The sequence below is a fragment of the Phascolarctos cinereus genome, unplaced genomic scaffold (genome assembly GCF_003287225.1).
Source record: "Phascolarctos cinereus isolate Bilbo 61053 unplaced genomic scaffold, phaCin_HiC Scaffold_726;HRSCAF=1367, whole genome shotgun sequence".
Lineage (NCBI taxonomy): Eukaryota > Metazoa > Chordata > Mammalia > Diprotodontia > Phascolarctidae > Phascolarctos > Phascolarctos cinereus.
The window spans coordinates 365,570,962-365,589,200 of NW_027556098.1; the positions used below are offsets into that span (position 1 = coordinate 365,570,962).

The window sequence follows — 18,239 nt, forward strand, 5'->3', positions numbered from 1 at the left end:
GCCCAGGATGCAGAAGACAGCTTAAAGACAGAACAACACATATCATCAAAGTCATTAATATAAGTGTACTACTGGATGGAAACATCCCAAAATACAAAGAGGAAAAAAAACATAGCCATTTGTGGCCCCTAGAGAGTATCGGCCCATGTGACAATTGGGAAAGCTGATGCAAAGATAGTCATTGTCACCTCCATAACTTAAGGGATCCGCCATGCCTTCTTCACTTTACAGAACCAGAGACAAGGAGGGGGCTTCTGCTAACAGTTTCAAAGACGGCCCTTCTAGAAACCTGCCAAATCCATAGAAAATTTCTTACAACAATTTAATTCAAAAATGGTGAGCCAACTTGGGTCTCAGTAAAACCTGGCTTCCAGTCCTATCTCTGACACACTGGCAAGTCATCTCACCTCTCTGCCCCCAGGCAACCCACCAAGACTCTAAGTCAGGGAGAGGGTCACTTGTAGCCCTCTAGCTCCTCAAGTTTGGGATTCAGTCAAAGGGCCGCACTTGAAGACCCACAGAGCCCCATGTGGCCCCAAGGCTGCAGGTTCCCCACTCCTGCTAAGTTATGTAACAGGTGTCAACCTGCTCTGGTAAAGTGGTAAAGGGAGTTTCCTTGGGGGGAGGTACCTCATACTAATGAAATCACAGTTCTACATGTACAAAATGATTTATAGCAGCCCTTTTGGTGGTAGCCAAAGGCTGGAAACTTAGGGGGGTGTCCTCCCATGTGGAAGAGCTAAACAAGTTGTGGCATAGGAATGCAATGGAATATCATTGTCCTATAAGAAATGAGGAAATGTATCATTTCAGAGGAAACTGGGAAGACATTGATTAACTGTTGCAGAGTGAAAGTAAACAGAACTCAGAGAATACCTTATACAATGTTAACAATATTATAGACAAAAACAACTTCGAAAGACTTTGGGACTCTGATCAATGCAATGATAAATTAGGGGTCCAGAGGAATGGTGAAATAAGTTGACAACTTAAAATACAGAAGAAGACACATTTTCAGTCAGAGTTAACATGGGAATTTGTCTTGCCAGACTATTTTGATACAAATTGAGTATTTTTTTTCTTTTGCTCAATGCTAAAGAACAAAGTGATTTAAAATATACTGTTACTTGAAAAATGTTTCAAATTTTAAAAAATTAAAAAGAAAGAAATCACAGATCTGGTCCCCCAAATGCTATATACCACTATATGGATTATAAGACCATAGATTTAGAGTTTGAAGGGAACACAGAGGCCAGCTGGCCCAGCCCTCTTTATTTTGTAATTAAGAAACTGAGGCCCAGGGAAGTTAAGTGACTTGCCCAAGGATACATGCTAGCAAGTAGCAGAGTACACTAACTCAAATTCAGCTTTGGCCTCCAAGTAAGAAAGACCCTGGTTCAAATCCTGTCTCAAACATTTTCTCACTGTATGACCCTGGGTAAGTCATTTACCCTCTGTGCCTCAGTTATTCCATCTGTAAAATGAAGGGGTTGGAATCAATTGCCTCTAAAGTCTTTTCCACATTTAAAAATCTCTGATCTTCTGCTCTCTGATTCCAAATCCAGGGTTCTTTCCATAGCACCATGCTGTTTCCTTGTAAGCTTTAGGAAGGGATCTTTTTTATCTATCCTCTTCCCCCATCCACCCCCTTCCCAATCTATCACAGCAGCATCAAAGTGAAAGGCACTTAACCGTGATTGTTGGAGTATTGTTATTCTTATCCTTAATATAGTTCAACATTTTCATATATTATCTCACACACATACAGTCTTCCCAACAATGTTCTAAGCTCATCTATCCCATTTTTCAGATTAGGAAAGTGAGGCCCAAAACTCAGTTTTCCCAAAATCACATGGTTAGTAAGTGGCAGAGCTCAGAGCCAGGGAGCTAGCCAGAATACTTTTAAAATCCCTCATTTAGTCATTCAGTCAGTCTACAAATGTGCATGCCTACTATGTGCATGTGAAGCACTGTGCCTGGCGCTGAGACCAAGATGCTTGTTTTTGACTTCTCCAGCTCCTGCCGATGGATTCCCCCATCCCTTCCATACACAACTGTGAAGAAGCTACAAGCCTTTAGACTAGAAATGACTAGCCTGAACAGTGGAGGGTTCCAGCGGCAGGGCTCCTTCTCCCACCCATTCTTTCCAGTCCTTGCTTCCTCAGGATCTCAGGGAAAGGCAGGGCTCCCTATTTGCCCATTCACAGCAGAGTTTCTTTGGCTTATGCAGAAGCAGGCTGACAGCCACCCTGCTGGGACTTTTCTGTCTGACAGTAGGAAAGTGCCCACACCTAACGGGAAACACACCCAGGAGAGGCAGGGGGAGATTTGCCTGGCTGGCTGGATGTGTCCTATGTGAGAGTATGTGGCTAGGTCTGTCTGTCTGTGTGCCTGGGTTTGTGTGTGTGTGTGTGTGTGTGTGTGTGTGTGTGTGTGTGTGTGTGAATGTCTATGAGTGTGACTGCATTCGTTTATATATGTATTTGTATGTCTCTGTGTGTCTCTGTGTCTTTGTGACTATGTGCTTCTGTCTATGCCTGAGTCTGTTTATCTATATATCTTTGTGACTTTGTGACCGTGCCTATGTGGCTGCTTCTGCGCCCGAGTCTAGAAGCATGTGTGTGTCTCTGTGTACGTCTGTGTCGCTGTGTATGTCCAGGTGTTTCCCCATGGAAACAAGGTGGCTCTTAGCTCCTGTAAGCCCTGGTGGCAGCGGCGGTGGTAGCCCCAGCCTTGCTCCAGGTGGGGGGAAGCTACCAGCGGCAGCTTCCTTCTCTTCTCCAGCCCTATATGCCCATTGTCCCTGTCCCGGTCCCAGACCAGCTGGGCGCGCCCGCTCCAGCACACAGGGCATCCCGCCTCACCTCGCTCGCCTCTCGGCTCCGGCATCCCCTCCAGTGCGGTGGGGCTGTGTCAGGCTCTGCCCTCTCTTCCCTTTCCTTCTCTGCTTTCCTCTCCCCTCCCCTACTGCTCGACGCTCGGCTCCGTCCGCCTGGGGGGCCACTTTGGCTCCCGACCAAAGCCCCCCGGGCCCGGAGGTGCCCCTACTGCTTCCTCCCTAGACTGGGCTCCCCCGGGCTGCCCGTGCCCCATCGCAATCGCGGCCCCGCGGCGCCTCCCTCACCTGACAGCGGCGAGCTGGTTGCTCCAGCCTGGGGCCGGCGGCTGCTTTGGCCTTGCCTGTCCCGTCTGCCCGGTCTGGGTCCAGATCCCCGCGAGTGCGCTCGAGCCGCACGGAGGGCGCGGAGCCCGAGACGGAGCCCGAGGCGCACCAGGAGCAGGAGCTGGGGGCCGGCGCCACGCACCAGGGCGCAAGCTGCTCCCGGGGCCGGCCCGGGGCCGAAGCAGTTAATTGGAAGCTCCTTATTTGGGCAGTGATGTAAAGGGAAGTCGTTTAGCCGGGGCCACCCACTTCTTTCCATTCACTACACATTGTTTCCTGTTGTCAGGCAGCTGCGGGCGGCGCTCGGCCCCGGCGAGGGAATCCTTCAGCCCTTGGCTGCCTCTCAAGCATTGCACAAGGATGTGCCTGCCGCCCTCCCGAGCCAGCCCCGCTCCAAGAGAGCGAGGAGGGAGCGCCCAGCTCCCACCGCCTCCCGCCACCGCCACCAGCCTCGCTGGTGCTGGCCCCAGGAGCTCCCAGCCCGGGCTCCTCCCTCTGTCGTCCTCCGCTGTCCTCCTCCTCCTCTTCCCCAGACTCTTCCTACCCTTCTGCCCTCTTCCCCCTCTCCCCTTCCCCTACTTTCCTCCTCCTCCCAGCCTTCCTTTCTCCCCCTCCCCCATCTTCCTCCTCCTCCTCCTCCTTCCTAACCACTTCTTCCTCTTCTCCTCCTCCTCTCTCCCCTCCCTTATCTTCGTCCTCCTCTTCTTTTACGTCCTTCTCTCTAGCCTCTTCCTCCTTTTCTCCCCTTCTGTCTTCTTCCCCCTGCTGTTCTTCTTCATCCCTCCCGCCCCCTCACTCCCTCCTTTCCCACTGGTCTTTCTCCTCCAGGTCCCCCTGCACAACCGCGAGACACGGTGCCCCGGGTCACCGCTGGGTCAGTGCTCAGCAGGAGGGAGGGACAGAAAGGGAGAGGGAGAGAGGGAGGGGTCTCCTTGTCTGGGGAATCCCTGCGTGGGAATTATGCCCCCCCGAGTCTGTCTCCTTCCAGGCAAACACGGGGAACTGGGGGGAAGAGGAGACTCCAGATAGGGAGAGAGAGGGGAGGGAGCCAGGCCAGAGCGAGCGGGCGGGCAAGAGGCCGCGGCTGAGCTTGTGCGCTCCTTCCGCTCCCTCAGTGACAGGCGGTGTCAGTCTGTGCTCCTGGGCAGCTAGCTGCACCCTTCCCTCCAGGCCTCCCTCACCCCATCCCCCCTCCGGGGTCATTTCCTCCTGGAGGGAAGGGAGAGGGAAAGAGGGAGGTCTGAAAAGCAGTAGCTGATGCTTCTGTCTCACCTCGAGCAGCACCCACTGGAAAGGGCTGAAAGTCCTGCCCTAGTCCCAGCCTGTCTGACCGGTCAGAGATTGTCCTCTTATCCTAAATTGGCTGCCCTGGCAATTAGGATTCCTGGGGCTGGATTTGTATAATGCAGCTTCCCATCACCCTCCAGAAATTCTTTTCTCTTCTTTCCATCTATCAGCCAGCTTAGGATTTTCTAGCTGGATGGATGGGATCTGATCCTCTCATTTTAAAGACCGAGAAAGTGAAGTTCAAATGGGGGTGGTGGTGGAATTACTTGCAGGGTCAGTATTAGGCCCCAAGTCTTGTCTTCATTTTGCTAGCATTTCTTTCCTCCTCTCTTCCGCAGGTCCTACATTTCATTTCATTCCCTTTTGCACCTTCTAGGGGTTCTGCTCCTTCACTAATCCCATGAAAAGGGGAACAGCATGGGGTAGACATAACATTGAATTTGGAATCAGAGGGCCTGCGTTTGAACCCTGGCTCTGGGAAGCACTACCTCTGTGAGGTTGGGTAAATCCTCACCCTCCCTAAACCTCAGTTTCCTCATCTGTAAAATGAGGCAGTTGAGGTGGATGGCCTCTGAGGTCCCTTCCAGCTCCAGATGTGTCAGCCCATGATCCCGTCACTGACTCCAAGCCCAATGCTCTTTTTAGGTCTGGATGCTGCCTGGTTCTTCCCTCCCTCCCTTCTACTCTCTCCTTGCTGGTGCTGCCCCAGCTGGCAGGATCCTTCTCCCAGGTGCCCATGAATGAACTCCTTGTGGCACACAGCCTCCAGTGAGCCCTTCAGGATGCCCTGGGGCAGAAGCTAAGAGCAGCTTGCTGGGAGAGACTCTGGGTGGACAGGACATGCTCCATAGTAGTCACCTTCCTGGACCCCTGACCAGAAGAATCTTCATGCCCCCAGGGACTTCCCAGAGGGCAGTGTTTGCCAGAAGCACTGTGGATCTCATTATCCTCATGGCATGAGTCACATCTGAACTCTTGAGCCTGGCTGTGCAGAGCAGCTGGGGGCTCTTTTTCATCCAGCAAATGGGAGTCATAGGGGGGCCACAGGAGGGATCTGAAGGAGCCAGCAGGCCAAGATACACTAATATTCGCAAATCAATAATACTTCAGGGAGTCTAGTACTAGAAGTAACATTTGGGATTGCACAGCCATTTTACAGGTGAAGAAATAGGCTCAGAGATTCAAACTGACTTAACCCAGAGAGCCCAAATTAGGGCACAAGTCCTCAGACCACAGATCTAGCATTCTTTCCACAATGCTTCACTGACAGGTAACACATGTGTACGGAGCTCCCGGTGAGGAAACCACCTCTACCAGGGCAGATCAATCACTATTCACAACTTACATGTCAGGGATTCTTAACCTGAGACCCACAGACCTCCCAGTGCTCAGTGAGGTCTGTGAGTAGATTTCAGGAGGTACATGAACTTGGATGGGAAAAAATGATATCTATCTCAATATAATTGAAATATAATCAATATAATCCTTTTATAATGCTATGTATTTTATTTCATGCATTTAAAGACCTAATTCTGAGGAATGTCCATAGGTTTCACTAGACTGACCAAAGGGGTCCATGACAGAAGAACAGTTAAGAACTCCTTGTCTTAGAGAATTACTTGGGGAGCCTGTGAGGTTCTGAGACTTTCCCAAAGTCACACAGTCAATATATATCAAAAGCAGGATCTGAATCCATGCCTCCTTGAGGCCAGCTGTCTATTCACTCTCCATCTATCTAAGATAGCCCTCAGATAAGGAAGCAGTACTAGCATTATCATCCTCATTTTACAGAGGGGGCTCAAACACATCAAGTGACTTGCCTGGAGTCACCCAGGTAGTAAACATCAGAGTGAGGATCTAAAACCATGTCCCCTAATTCCAAACTCTTAAGTTCAGTACTCTTCCCATCATGGCTTGCTGTGTCTTATATAGGGCATAGAAATCAAGGATGTTAGGACAGAGAGGTATTAAAAGACTGCACAAGTCAACATCTCTCCCTGAGAGGCTCTTAGATAGCCTCAAAAGCCAGAAGAGAGGAGGAAATGATGACAGGGCAAAGAGAGCCTCAGAATAAAGCCACAGCCGTATCCATCCAATCCGCTGGGCTCTCCAAGAGCAAAAAAAAAGAGAGGCTTTTTCTTTGGGGGAAAAAAAGCCCTTTGCTCTCTAATAAAAGGCAAACACAAAATGAGCTAAATCAGGACACTGCCCTGGAGTGACATGGAGAAAATCACTACCACAGCAGGGACAGTGGTGGAACCCTGAACTTCCGGGCTTTTGCCCAAAGGTCTTGAAGCAAACCTGGGAAGCCTTCTGCCCTGCCCAGAGCCTACTCTGCCCTGCCAAGGGCTGCCTTGAAGAAATAGATCACACTTAAGGGATTAAGGTTTGTAAAATACTTTATATGGCTCAAGACTTGTGAGGTGGGTGCTATTATGATCTCCATTTTACAAATGAGGAAACTGAGGCTGAGAGAGGTTCACTGACTTTTTGGAGTCATGTTATCATTGATTTACAGCTAGAAGAAATGTAAGGGACCATCTAGTCCAACCCTATCATGACTCACTTGTCCAGGGTCATTCAAAGATGGAAGGCACAGTAGAAATGATCTCATCACAGATATTGACCTGGGAGGGACCTCAGACCTCCTCTGGTCCATTTCATGGATGAAGAAATAAATGCCCAGAAGTTAAATGACTTGCCCAGGGTCACACAGTTACTAAGTGTGAAGTGTCTGAGGTCACATTTGAACTCAAGTCCTCCTGACTCCTGACTCCACACAAACGTATGGCAGTGTGATTATTCTTATGTGCTTCTCAGACTGTGTAGTTGAAAGAGCACAGACTTTGGAGTCAGAGGCCTGAAAGTGTCTCAGGCCATATGTGAACTCAATTTCTCTGATTCTGAACCCAGCCCTCTCTTCCCCCTCACCATGCTGCAGCTAGAAAGTATCTTAGGCAGGATTTCAAACCAAGTCTTTATGATTCCAAGACCAGTATTCTATCTACTATGACATGCTTCCAAAAGAAAGTTTAACAGCCTTCTGGAGAGTGAGCATTTATTGGGTCCTTGTCTAGGCAGAAAACTGGCCGTTTCCAGGTTCCAACTCTTTCTAGTTCTGTGGTATTGGGCAAGCTATCTTTCCTTCCTGAGCCTCAGCCTCCTCATCTGTAAAATGGGAACAGAAGGCTCCTTTGTTCTAAAGAAAAGTCTTGCTGTTTCTACTGTTGGTGTGTTGATTTACAGTTTGGCAAATCTGCAATTTTTTCACATTTTGTTGGCAATAAAAATGTTTTGCATGGTTGCGAAGTTCAGCACTGGCTACACTGAAAAAAAATTCAATTCTCTTAGGAGCTAGTATCAATTAGGGCTGAACTTCCACAGCTTTCCTGTCAGGCCAATGGTCAGAATGGTGGTAGCATTTCCTAGGGTCATAGGACTGCAGATATAGAGCTGGGAGAGATTGAAGAGACCATCTAGTTCAGGGGAGGAAACAGAGAAGGACAGTGAATTTTCCAAGGCCATACAGTATTAGAGGCTGCATTTCAACCCGGGTCCTCTGCCCCCAGAGCCCTGGCTCTTTTAACTATGGTGAAGGACAAACAGGATGAATGAAATGGACCTAACAAATAGAATGCAATTGCCCCCAGTGAAAGGTAAACTCTTCCAGGGCATTCTGAGAACCTAGGATAGTGCCAGACATAGACTAGATGATTAATAAATGCTGCCAAATAAACAAATGAAATTTATCTTGAAAGGAGGAACTGAGTGGTGGCATGTATGTATAGTGGCAAGACCACTGGACTCTGGGAGTCAGAAGACCTGAAAACTGAAGCCCAGTAACTTGGCCACATTCACCCAGGGAGTGACAGAGCCAGGACCTGAATCCAGGTCCTCTAACTCCAAAGTCTGTGCTCTTTCAACTACATAGTCTGAGAAGCACAGAAGATTAATCACATTGCCATACTTTGTATAAAGTTGTATAATTTTCAAAGTGCTTTCACAAATACATATAATTTCCCAGTAACCCTATAAGGTAGGCAGAGCAGGTATTATCAGAGATGGTCCAGGAAACTGGACCCCCGAGAGATGACTTCCTTGAAGCCACACAACTACCAGATGATGGAGTCAAAACTATAACCCAGGGGGCAGCTAGGTGGTGAAGTAGATAGAGCTCTGGCCTTGGGGTCAGGAGGACCTGAGTTCAGACACTTGACACTTACTAGCTGTGTGACCCTGGGCAAGTCACTTACCCCCAATTGCCTCACCAAAAAAACCCCCCAAAAAACCCCACCTAAAACCCAGATCTTCTGACTCCCAATATCTAGAGTACTTTCAGACTAGGTGAGAATACTCAATTCAATCAACCAATAAACATTTATGAAGTGCCAACTATGTGCTGATATGGGGGCAGCTATGTCACAATGGATAGAATGCAGGGTCTGGAGTCAGAAAGACTCAACTTCCTGAGTTCAAATCTGGCCTCAGACACTTACACTTAGTTGTGTGACCCTGGGCAAGGCACTCAATCCTGTTTGCCTCAATTTCCTTATCTGTAAAATGAGCTGGAGTAGGAAATGGCAAACCACTTCAGTATCTCTACCAAGAAAACCTCAAATGAGGTCATGAAGAGTTGGACACCACTGAAAAATGGCTGAACAACAATTGAACTATGTGTTAAGCATTGTGCTAAGCTCTGGGGATGCAAAAAGAGGCAAAAGACAGTCCTTGCCCTCAAGGAGCTTACAATCTAATGGGGGAGACAACATGTAAACAAATATATACAAAGCAAGATATATATACACACATATAAACATTCATGCAATATATGTAATATATATGTAATGCATATATTAATGTATATATATCATACATATATACACATATATGTGTTTTTATACACACACACACATACACACACACACACACACACACACACACACACACACACAAAGAGGTTGGGGAAAGGCTTCCAGTAAAAGATGGGCTTCATCCTTATAAGATACACATTTGGGCTAGATGATCTTCTCTTGGGTCCCTTCCTGGTCTAGATCTCCGATCCCTCTGTTAGATGATAATCTCCAGGAAGACTAGATCTTCTCGTTTTTCTTTGGTTCTCCCTCAGAGCCTAGCACCAGGCCACATGGCCAGTGAGGAACAGAACCCAGGCATCTTGGTTCCCAGCCTAGGGCTCATTCTGCTATAGGGCTATTTCTCATGGGAACCCTGGAGTACAAATGAGCACATTTACCCTGGCTAGAGAGGAACTGAGGCAAAGGGTGTCTTTTTTTTTTTGCCTTTTCTGGGGTTGAGTCGCCCTAGTTACAACATAGTTTTCAAGAACTTCTGTGGGTTTCAAAATAGTCATCAAAGGCTCTGGAAGGGGAAACAAGAACATAAATGAAAGAAAGTAGCCCAAGATCACACAAGCAAGAAGATGAGACAAGTATCAGTGGAAAGAATCACAACAGAAGACATGTGGATGGTTCTACTGTTGCCTTCCTCCCATTCATCCTTCGTCCAGCTGTCAAGAGAATTTTTCTGACCTATGGGTCTGATCTTGTAGCTTCTGTACTGATACCTTTAATGGTAACCTGTGCCCTCTAGGATAAAATACAAACTCCTTGGCCTAGCATTCAAGAATCTCTACATGGTGACTCCAGCTTCGCCCTGTACATGATAGACAACTGAAATATTCACATACTTCATCTACCCACCTTAAGTCTCTCCCCACGCCAGCCTCTCTTCCACCCAGCGGCCAAATGGATCTTCATAAAATTTGGGTCTGCCCATATCATCCCCCTATTCAATAAACCCCAGCTGGTTCTCTAATACCACCATGATCAGATAGAAAATTGTCTGTTTGGGTTTTATGATATTTCACAACCTGACCCATTCCTACTTTTCTAGTCTTCTCAGACCTTAATGCTTTTTAAGGACTCTGAAATCTAGTGACAAGTGGCTAACCCAACTAGCTACCCCTCACACATGATACCCCAATTCCTGACTTGGGGCATTTTCAATGGCTGTCCCCCAGGCTGGCATTCTCTCCCTCCTCATCTCTGTATCCAGGTCTCCCTGGCTTCCTTCAAGTCCCAGGTAAAATCCCAGAAACCTCTCCCAATTCCCCTTAATTCTAGTGCCCATCCCTTTGAGATGACAGGCACTTGCTTGTCTGTGCATAACTGTTTACATTTTGCACCCTCCCCCAATATTGTAAGCTTCTTGAGGGCAGGGTCTATCTTTTGCTTTCTTTCTTTCTTTCTTTTTTTTTTTTTTTGTAATCCAGTACTTAGCACAGTGCCTGGTATGTAGCAGGTGCCTTATAAATGCTTGTTGACTGACTGCTGCCTTGGTCTCAAGGTCATGACTATGTGGGGCTGTATGTGTCACTTTTTTCCTTGTATCTCCACTGTCTAGCACCAAGCCTGGCAAATGATACACACTTAAAAAATATTTCTTGACTTGCTTTTCCTCTATTGGTTTACATCTTTATAGTCTAGCTGCTCAGCATGGTGCTTTGTACCCAGGAGTGACTTAATAAATCCCTGTTGAATTGAATTAAATTATCCAAAAGCTCAGAGATGAGAAAGAAAGCTAAGTTCATGGGTCTAGATCCAGAAGACACCTTAGAGACTCTTAAGCCTAATTCCTTCATTTAAAAGCTGTGGAGCTGAGGTCCAAAGAAGGTAAGTCATCTGTCCAGGGTCATATAGTAAGGATGTTAACATTTGAAACCGGGTTTTCCTCATTCCAAGCTCAGTACTCTGTTGCTCTCTGCTGACCCTGATTCCCTTCTCACTGTGTTTTTAGAGTGGGCTTGTCAAGATCTTTTCTTGGGGAAAGGGAAAGGGGAGAGGGAGGAAGTAAGCAAATACTTCCTGGAGGAGGTGATATTTGAAAGGAGCCTTGAAGATCAGGTAAGATTTTAGAAGTGGCTTCAGACTTGGAACTCCTGACTCCGAGAAAGTCCAGCGATACATGTCAATTTTCCAAAGGTGTATGGGTGCTTGCAGCAGCCACAGAGAAAAGAAGATGAGGGCTGTTCTGCTGTGCCTTGGCCACTGCGGGCCCTCCCCCAAGGGGGGCCTGTGCAGGGAAGAGCACTAGGGCACCAGTGTTGGCCCCTTCCCAGCCCCTGGTGACTGTTCTGGACAAGTAGGTGAGCCCCAGGGCACCGGGGACCCAGTGCCCTCACTTTCTGGGTTGTGATTGGACAGGTTTTGCTATTAAGCTGCAGGATGAGGACTGAGGGTGTCATTAAATCCCACTGGCTAACCATCAGCTTGGGCAGAAGAAGCTGTTATCGATCCCAAGCAGTTAATGTGGGCCTGCAGGGAGAGGCAGGGCCAGCAGCCCAGAAAGCAAATACCTGGAGGAGAGTCAGCAGGGCCGGTGTGAGTGAGCAAGGCCGTGTCCAGCCCCACTGACATGGGAGCCTCTGAGGCCCACTTCCAGCTTCTATTAATCAATCAACAATCAACAAGCATTTCTTAAGCGCTCACTATAGGCCAGGCATTATCGATATGAAGATACAAATTTGAGACAGTTACTGCCCTCAAGAAGCTTACATTCTACAGAAGTGATGTAACATATTGATAAGTATAATGCAAAGTATGCACCATATAATTTCAAGAGGAAAAGAACACCCAGGAGTAGGGGAGGGGAGGAAAGGGCAGGGAAGGGATCAAGAAAGACTTCATGCAGAAGGGGGGCAGCTGAGCTATATGTAGAAGGAAGTGAGGGATTCTAAGGGGCAGAGGTAAGGAGGGCATGCATTCTAGATAGGGTAGATGGAGGTGGGCAAAGGCAACATCGAAACAGCCCCTGCTGTCAAAGAGTTTACATTCTATCAGGGGAAACAACAGATAGCTTGGTTATTCAGTGGATACAACCATGGGCTTGAAGTCAGGAAGCCCTGAGCTGGAATTCAGCCTCAACCACTTACTAGCCATATGACCCTGAGTAAGTCGTATATCCTCATTCAGCCTCATATTCCTTATCTGTAAAACGATAATAATAATAGCACCCACCTTACTGTTATGGAGGTCAAATCTGATGATATATGTAAAGTCTTGCAAACCTTAGAGCCTAAAAATGCTAGCTGTTATGTGTGCATAGTAGGGAGGGGGAAAGGGAAAAAGGGAAGGGAAGAGAAAGGAAAAGAAGAAGCATTTATTATATATATAGCACCTACTATGTAGTCTCTCAGGCTCAGTTTCTTCATCTGCAAAATGGGAATATTGATAACACCTACCTCTTGGGGTTATTGTGAGAGTCAAATGAGGTTATGTTTGTAGATCATATTGCAGAAATGAAAGTACTAGAAGTTATCCTTTCCACATCTGGGGGTTAGGGGTGCAGTGGCCCTCTCAATCTGGAAAGTCCAGGTAAAATTTTTTGGCCCTCCCTTCATATCAGAAAAGTCTGATTTTTTTTTCTCTTTCTCTTATGGGCTGTTTGCAGTACCTTATTGTAAAATTTGGGTTAAGCATTTGGTCATGGGCTCTGTGTCACTTGTGGGCCTTCGGGTATCGCCTGTGGCATCCCCAAAATAACCATTTAATTTCTTGTACCGCCCATGAGATATTGAAACTGTGATGGAGAAAGTCGCAACGTGGAAGAGAGCACTGTATAAAAATGGTAGCTATTGTTAAGATTATATTCTTAATATATCAATAATATCAATACATTAATTAATAATATTTTGATTATCAAAGCTACCTCCCATGTGTAGAGCAAACTTTCCAAAGTGCTTTCATATCCCTCACCCCAATCCAATCCTCTCTGAGTGAGAAGGAACTGTAGGATGCCTTATTTTCCATGTTCCAGAGCTAAGGTTCCACTTGCCCACTGGGTAATTTTGGACAAGTCATAGTCTCTGAGGAGTTGACAGCTTGGGGACATCGAGTCCAGCCCAGACTTGAATGAGGCTACCCTTTATAACAGGACTGTAGAACCTGCAGTCTGCAGGCTGGGCACATCCAAGGATTTTTGGTGGCTTGTGAAAATGTAGAGGATGTTTTCCTCTACATTTTTCATGGGCTGCCGGAAATCCTTTGGAGGGCCACAGGTTGTGCAGGCCTGCTCTATAAGATTCCTGGACAAATGGTCATTCAGCTGCTGCCTGAAGACCTTCAGGAATGATAGGACCATTCCCTCTCTGAGGCAACCCAGTTCACTTTTGGACAGTGACAATGGTTAGGAAGCTTTCACTTGGATCAAGTCTGGGTCTACCTCCCTTATGTCTACCCCTTGGCTCCTAATTCTGCCCTGAAGCCCAGAAAAATAAGGCTAATCTTACTTTCACACCACAGCCCTTTAAATACCTACAGGATCACAAGCTGAAGGGCTGAGAAAGACCTTGCAAATCATCTCATTCTAGCCCATAGCTTTTTTTTTTTTTAAAGATGAGGGAACAGAATCCTAGAATTTGAGTGTGACTTGTCTAAAGTCATTCAGATGTACCCTGTGTGCTCTGCTCCCTCAGTGATAAGCTACATCCCAGACACCTACACTTCTACAGTGGCCCAATGACCTGGAATCAATAAGACCTGAGTTCAGATCTGACCTCTGACACTAGCTGTGTGACCTTGGGCAAGTTATTTAACCTCTATTTGCCTCAGTTTCTTTAAATATAAAATGGTGATAATAATTGTACCCATCTCCAGGGTCTTTGTAAGGATCAAATGGGATAATATTTGTAAAGTGCTCAGCACAATGCCTGGCACATAGTAGTTACTATATGAGTGCTATTATCATTATTATTACTTCTACCTCCTGGCCTTGTAGAGCTGGGGCTTGAACCCACATCTTAGGACTCCAGTTCCAAGTGTTCTTACACAACACTGTGACATGTATTCCTTGAAGACAGCTCTCATGACCCCCAACCCCAGTCTTCTCTGCCTAAACATCCCTAATTCCTTCAACCAGTATTTACATGCCATAAATTGAGGGTCCCATATCTCCAATTTGTCAGTGTCCTTCCTGACTGAACACAGTATTCTGGGTGTATTTCCTAGGTCTGACCAGGGCAGAGTCCAGTGTGACTGTCACTTTTGTTGGACTAAGCACCACACTGCTATAAACAGTGACTAAGATGGCAGTAGGCTGGGTTTTTTTTTTTTATTGCTTTGTCACACTGTTGACTCATACTGAATTTGCAATCCACTAAGACCCCCAGAGTCTTTTCATCTAATTGTCCTCTAGCCATACCTCCTCTATTATGTATTCATACAGGTTTTTTACCTCTATGGACTCAGTTTCCTTTTCTGTAAAACAGAAATCACACTAATTCCTGCCTCCCCTCCTCAAGGTGTTCAGAAGATCATCACATTTCTGAGAGGGTTTGGGAAACCATGAAGCCATGGGGTGGGAAGGGTGGGGATGGGGGGAGGGGGGCAATGCCACTGTTTTTAATCTCCTTCCCTCTTTCCCTGATCTTTTCCCCATGGCTGAGCCTGGAGGGGGTTATGAACCCAGCATGGCTTAGAAGGCTTACTGTCCATTAACAGATGTAAGAAGAAGATAAACGAAAACATCCTTAATGTAAGTAACTGGCACGGGGAAGCAACAGCCTAATTTTAGATTTAGCATCTGCTGCTCAGTATCAAAGATGCAAGTCTGTTTTTGGTTGCCAAAAAAGACAAATCATGTTCCCTCTGAACAGATGCTCTCGGCTCCCAAACCTGAGCTGGCCAACGTCTCCCCACCACCAGGGTTGTTCAGCAAATGCCGTCTCAGGGTGAGGCAGAATGAGAGGGCCTGTGCTCGGGAATTCACCTTGGTCTTGCAGAGAAATGAATGAATGAATGAGTGAGTGAGTGAGTGAGTGAATGAATGAATGAAAAAGCATTAAGTATTTATTATGTGCCAAGCACTATGTAAGGAGAAAAAGCTAGACACTCCCTGCTTTTTATGGAGCTCAAATTCTAATTAGAGGAGGCAACATATAAAAGAAAGTTCAGCCATAGAAAGAATGGAAAAGCCCACAAGTCCTAAGTGGGCAACAGTGGGACAGATAATAATAAAAGTAATTTTTATTGTTCAGTCCTTTCAGTTGTGTCTGACTCTTTGTGACCCCATTTGGGGTTTTCTTGGCAAAGATACTGGAGTGGTTTTACCATTTCCTTCTTCAGCTCATTTTGCAGATAAGGAAACTGAGGCAAACAGGATTAAGCAACTTCCTCAGGATCACACAACTAGTAAGTGTCTGAGACTGGATTGAACTTGAGTCTTCCTGACTCTAGGCCAAGGGCTCTATCCACTGTACCACCTAGTTGCCCCTAGCTGCCCAGCTGCTACCTAGCTGCCCAGATGGCACCTAGCTGCCCAGATGGCAAGGCCCAAAGGTTGTTTTTATCAGCACATCAGATGATTATGCTAGGAGCCATCAGAGTTTAAGGGCAGGGCAGATAATAAGGCCTGGTGGTCCTCCATCTCTCCATTTCAAAAGGAATAGAGTTGGTAACGCCCATCTCATCCAAGCTACCTGAGCAAGACAAACAACCTGGATGGGTTCTGGGTAGCTCTTGTTGGGAGGTGGGGGTGGGGGAAGGCAAGAGGGAGGGTCCCCTTATTGGACTACTACCATCTTCTATATGTGAAATCTGGAAGACCAACTGCTAGACTGCAATGTGCAATCTTTGTTCTGTCACTAATTGGCTAGGTGACTTTGGACCAGTCACTTATCCACTATGAGTTCCCTCATCTCTAAAATATGCATTTAAAAAAAATGATTTGGTTTCGATGAGATAAGGCAGAGGTGTCAAACACATGGTCCAGGGACCTACAATACTCCCCAGTATATCCTGAACCAGATGAAAATAGGAACAATACGACAAAATAAATAAAAATACAATAAAACATAGATAACCTTACATTTTCAAATGAAGTCAATACGTGGCCTGCAGGAATACTTATGTACTGGTTAGTTCTGTCTCCCTACCCCACCCCACCCCTTCCTATGTGAGTTTGAAACCACTGGTATAGGGAAATTCCTGTATACAAACTCCCATCAACAGCTCTGCAACTTAGCCTTAAAGAGCTGCCTTGGATGTTAGGAGGTTGGGGACTTGATCAAAATCACACAGCCACACTATGTCAGAGGTAAAGCTTGAACCTGGTATTTCCTGACCTTGAGGTCAGCTCTCATCATCATCATCATCGTCATCATCATCCCCACCACCACCACCATCATCATCATCATCACCACCGTCACCATCACCATCACCTAAAGTCATAATGATGATGGTGGTGGTGGGGATGATGATGATGATGATGATTCACAGGTCTAGACACGCTTTAAAGTTTACAAAATACCTTCTTCAGAGTATTTCCTCAGAGCAATGCTGAGTGGTGAGGAGAGTGGTGAGAAACTTATTACCCTCCATTCACAAAGGAGGAGACAGATGCTCAGAGAGAAAAAGGCAGTCAACGTTGGTTCAATGTCCAATGTCAGGATGAGAGGCAGGATTAAAACACAAGCCTCCTGATCCTAAGAGCTCTACCCTTCTCATCCACCATGCTGTTTCCCTGATAATATCTGCTCTGTTTACCTTGCGGGGTTGTTGAGAGGTTACAAGGAAATAAGGAGAGGAAATGGGATGTAGATCACCAAATCTGAACCAGAGACTGAGAGGGTAGAGGTGAGAATTTAACTGCAGGTGTTGAGTTGGGCGTTATGTGGGGGGGGGTGATTTCCTGACTTTGAGGACTTCCATATGATGCCTTAGCTGCTCTCTCATACCGAAACTTCCCTCAGTGCCTGCAGCCTCCTCACCCTGGATCATCTAACCACCCCTGCAGCCTTCTCACTCTAGAAGATTCCTTGGTCAGGCCAGCCCCCTTTCCCATTGGTAAATTCCTCCTGGGACCTCCATTTTGTGGAGAGGCCCAGGACAGTCAGCCTTCATTCCCCTCCTGGCTCTGATTCTGACTTCTGCACTTAGATAGTATGCCTTCATACTAGGTACTCCCTGACCCAACCCTCCCTCTTCCATCTCTACCTTTAGTTCCCTTTCATGTGTTGTCTTCTCCCCTTAGAATGTAAGCTTCTAGAAGGCAGCATAAATCTTTTTGTGTTTGTTTATATTTGTTATCTCTAGCACTAAGCAGAGTACTTGGCCCTCTCCTCCCCTCCTCTCCCCTTCCCTCCCCTCCTCTATTTTCTTTTCCCACAAAATCACCTTGTATCTATTTTGTATATAATAATAATAATAAATAACAACAATAATAAGTAGTTAACGTTTATATAGTGCTTCCTACGTGCCAAGTACTGCACTAAGCACTTTATAATTATTATCTCATTTGATCTCCACAACAACGCTGGTAGATGTGATCATTATCCCCATTTTACAGATGAGGAGACTGAAGCAAACAGTGTTTAAGTGATTTATCCAGGGTCACACAGCTACTCAGTGTCTTAAGGCCAGATGTGAACTTTAGTTTTCCTAATTCCAGGCCTGGCACTCTATCCACTACATCACCCAATTGCCTAAGTATAATATAAGAGATAGACCGGCTGATATGCCTCTGCTCTTAGAGTGTGTGCAATATCTGCCTACTGCAATCTATAATGTTGAGAGTTGGTGAGCCTCCTCGCTGAAATTCAAGATGGAATGGCCCTTTCCTTCCCAGATTCAGAGCATGCACAGATAGCCTGTTTCCTCCCAGTTTATTGGATGGTGACAAAAAGCCTTTTGATTGGCTGCTGAGACAGAAGTAAGTGTGAATGCCGCATGCCATAGGCTCCAATAGATGAAATTCTCACTCTTCTTTTTGGTGGTGA

At 46.4% G+C, this 18,239-nt stretch overlaps 1 protein-coding gene across 10 annotated transcripts in view; it reads right to left on the reverse strand.

Annotated features, from left to right (window-relative positions):
* Positions 1-18,239, reverse strand: part of HIVEP3 (HIVEP zinc finger 3) — a 678,266-nt gene that overhangs the window by 157,220 nt on the left and 502,807 nt on the right. For 3 of the 10 annotated variants that reach the window (XM_020983440.2, XM_078145505.1, XM_020983442.2), the window contains exon 1: positions 3,125-3,358. The exons of the other annotated variants lie outside the window; for them this stretch is intronic. The gene's annotated coding sequence lies outside the window, so the exon portion shown is untranslated. Of the gene's footprint in view, positions 1-3,124; positions 3,359-18,239 lie in introns of those variants that run through there. 10 annotated transcript variants of the gene reach the window in all.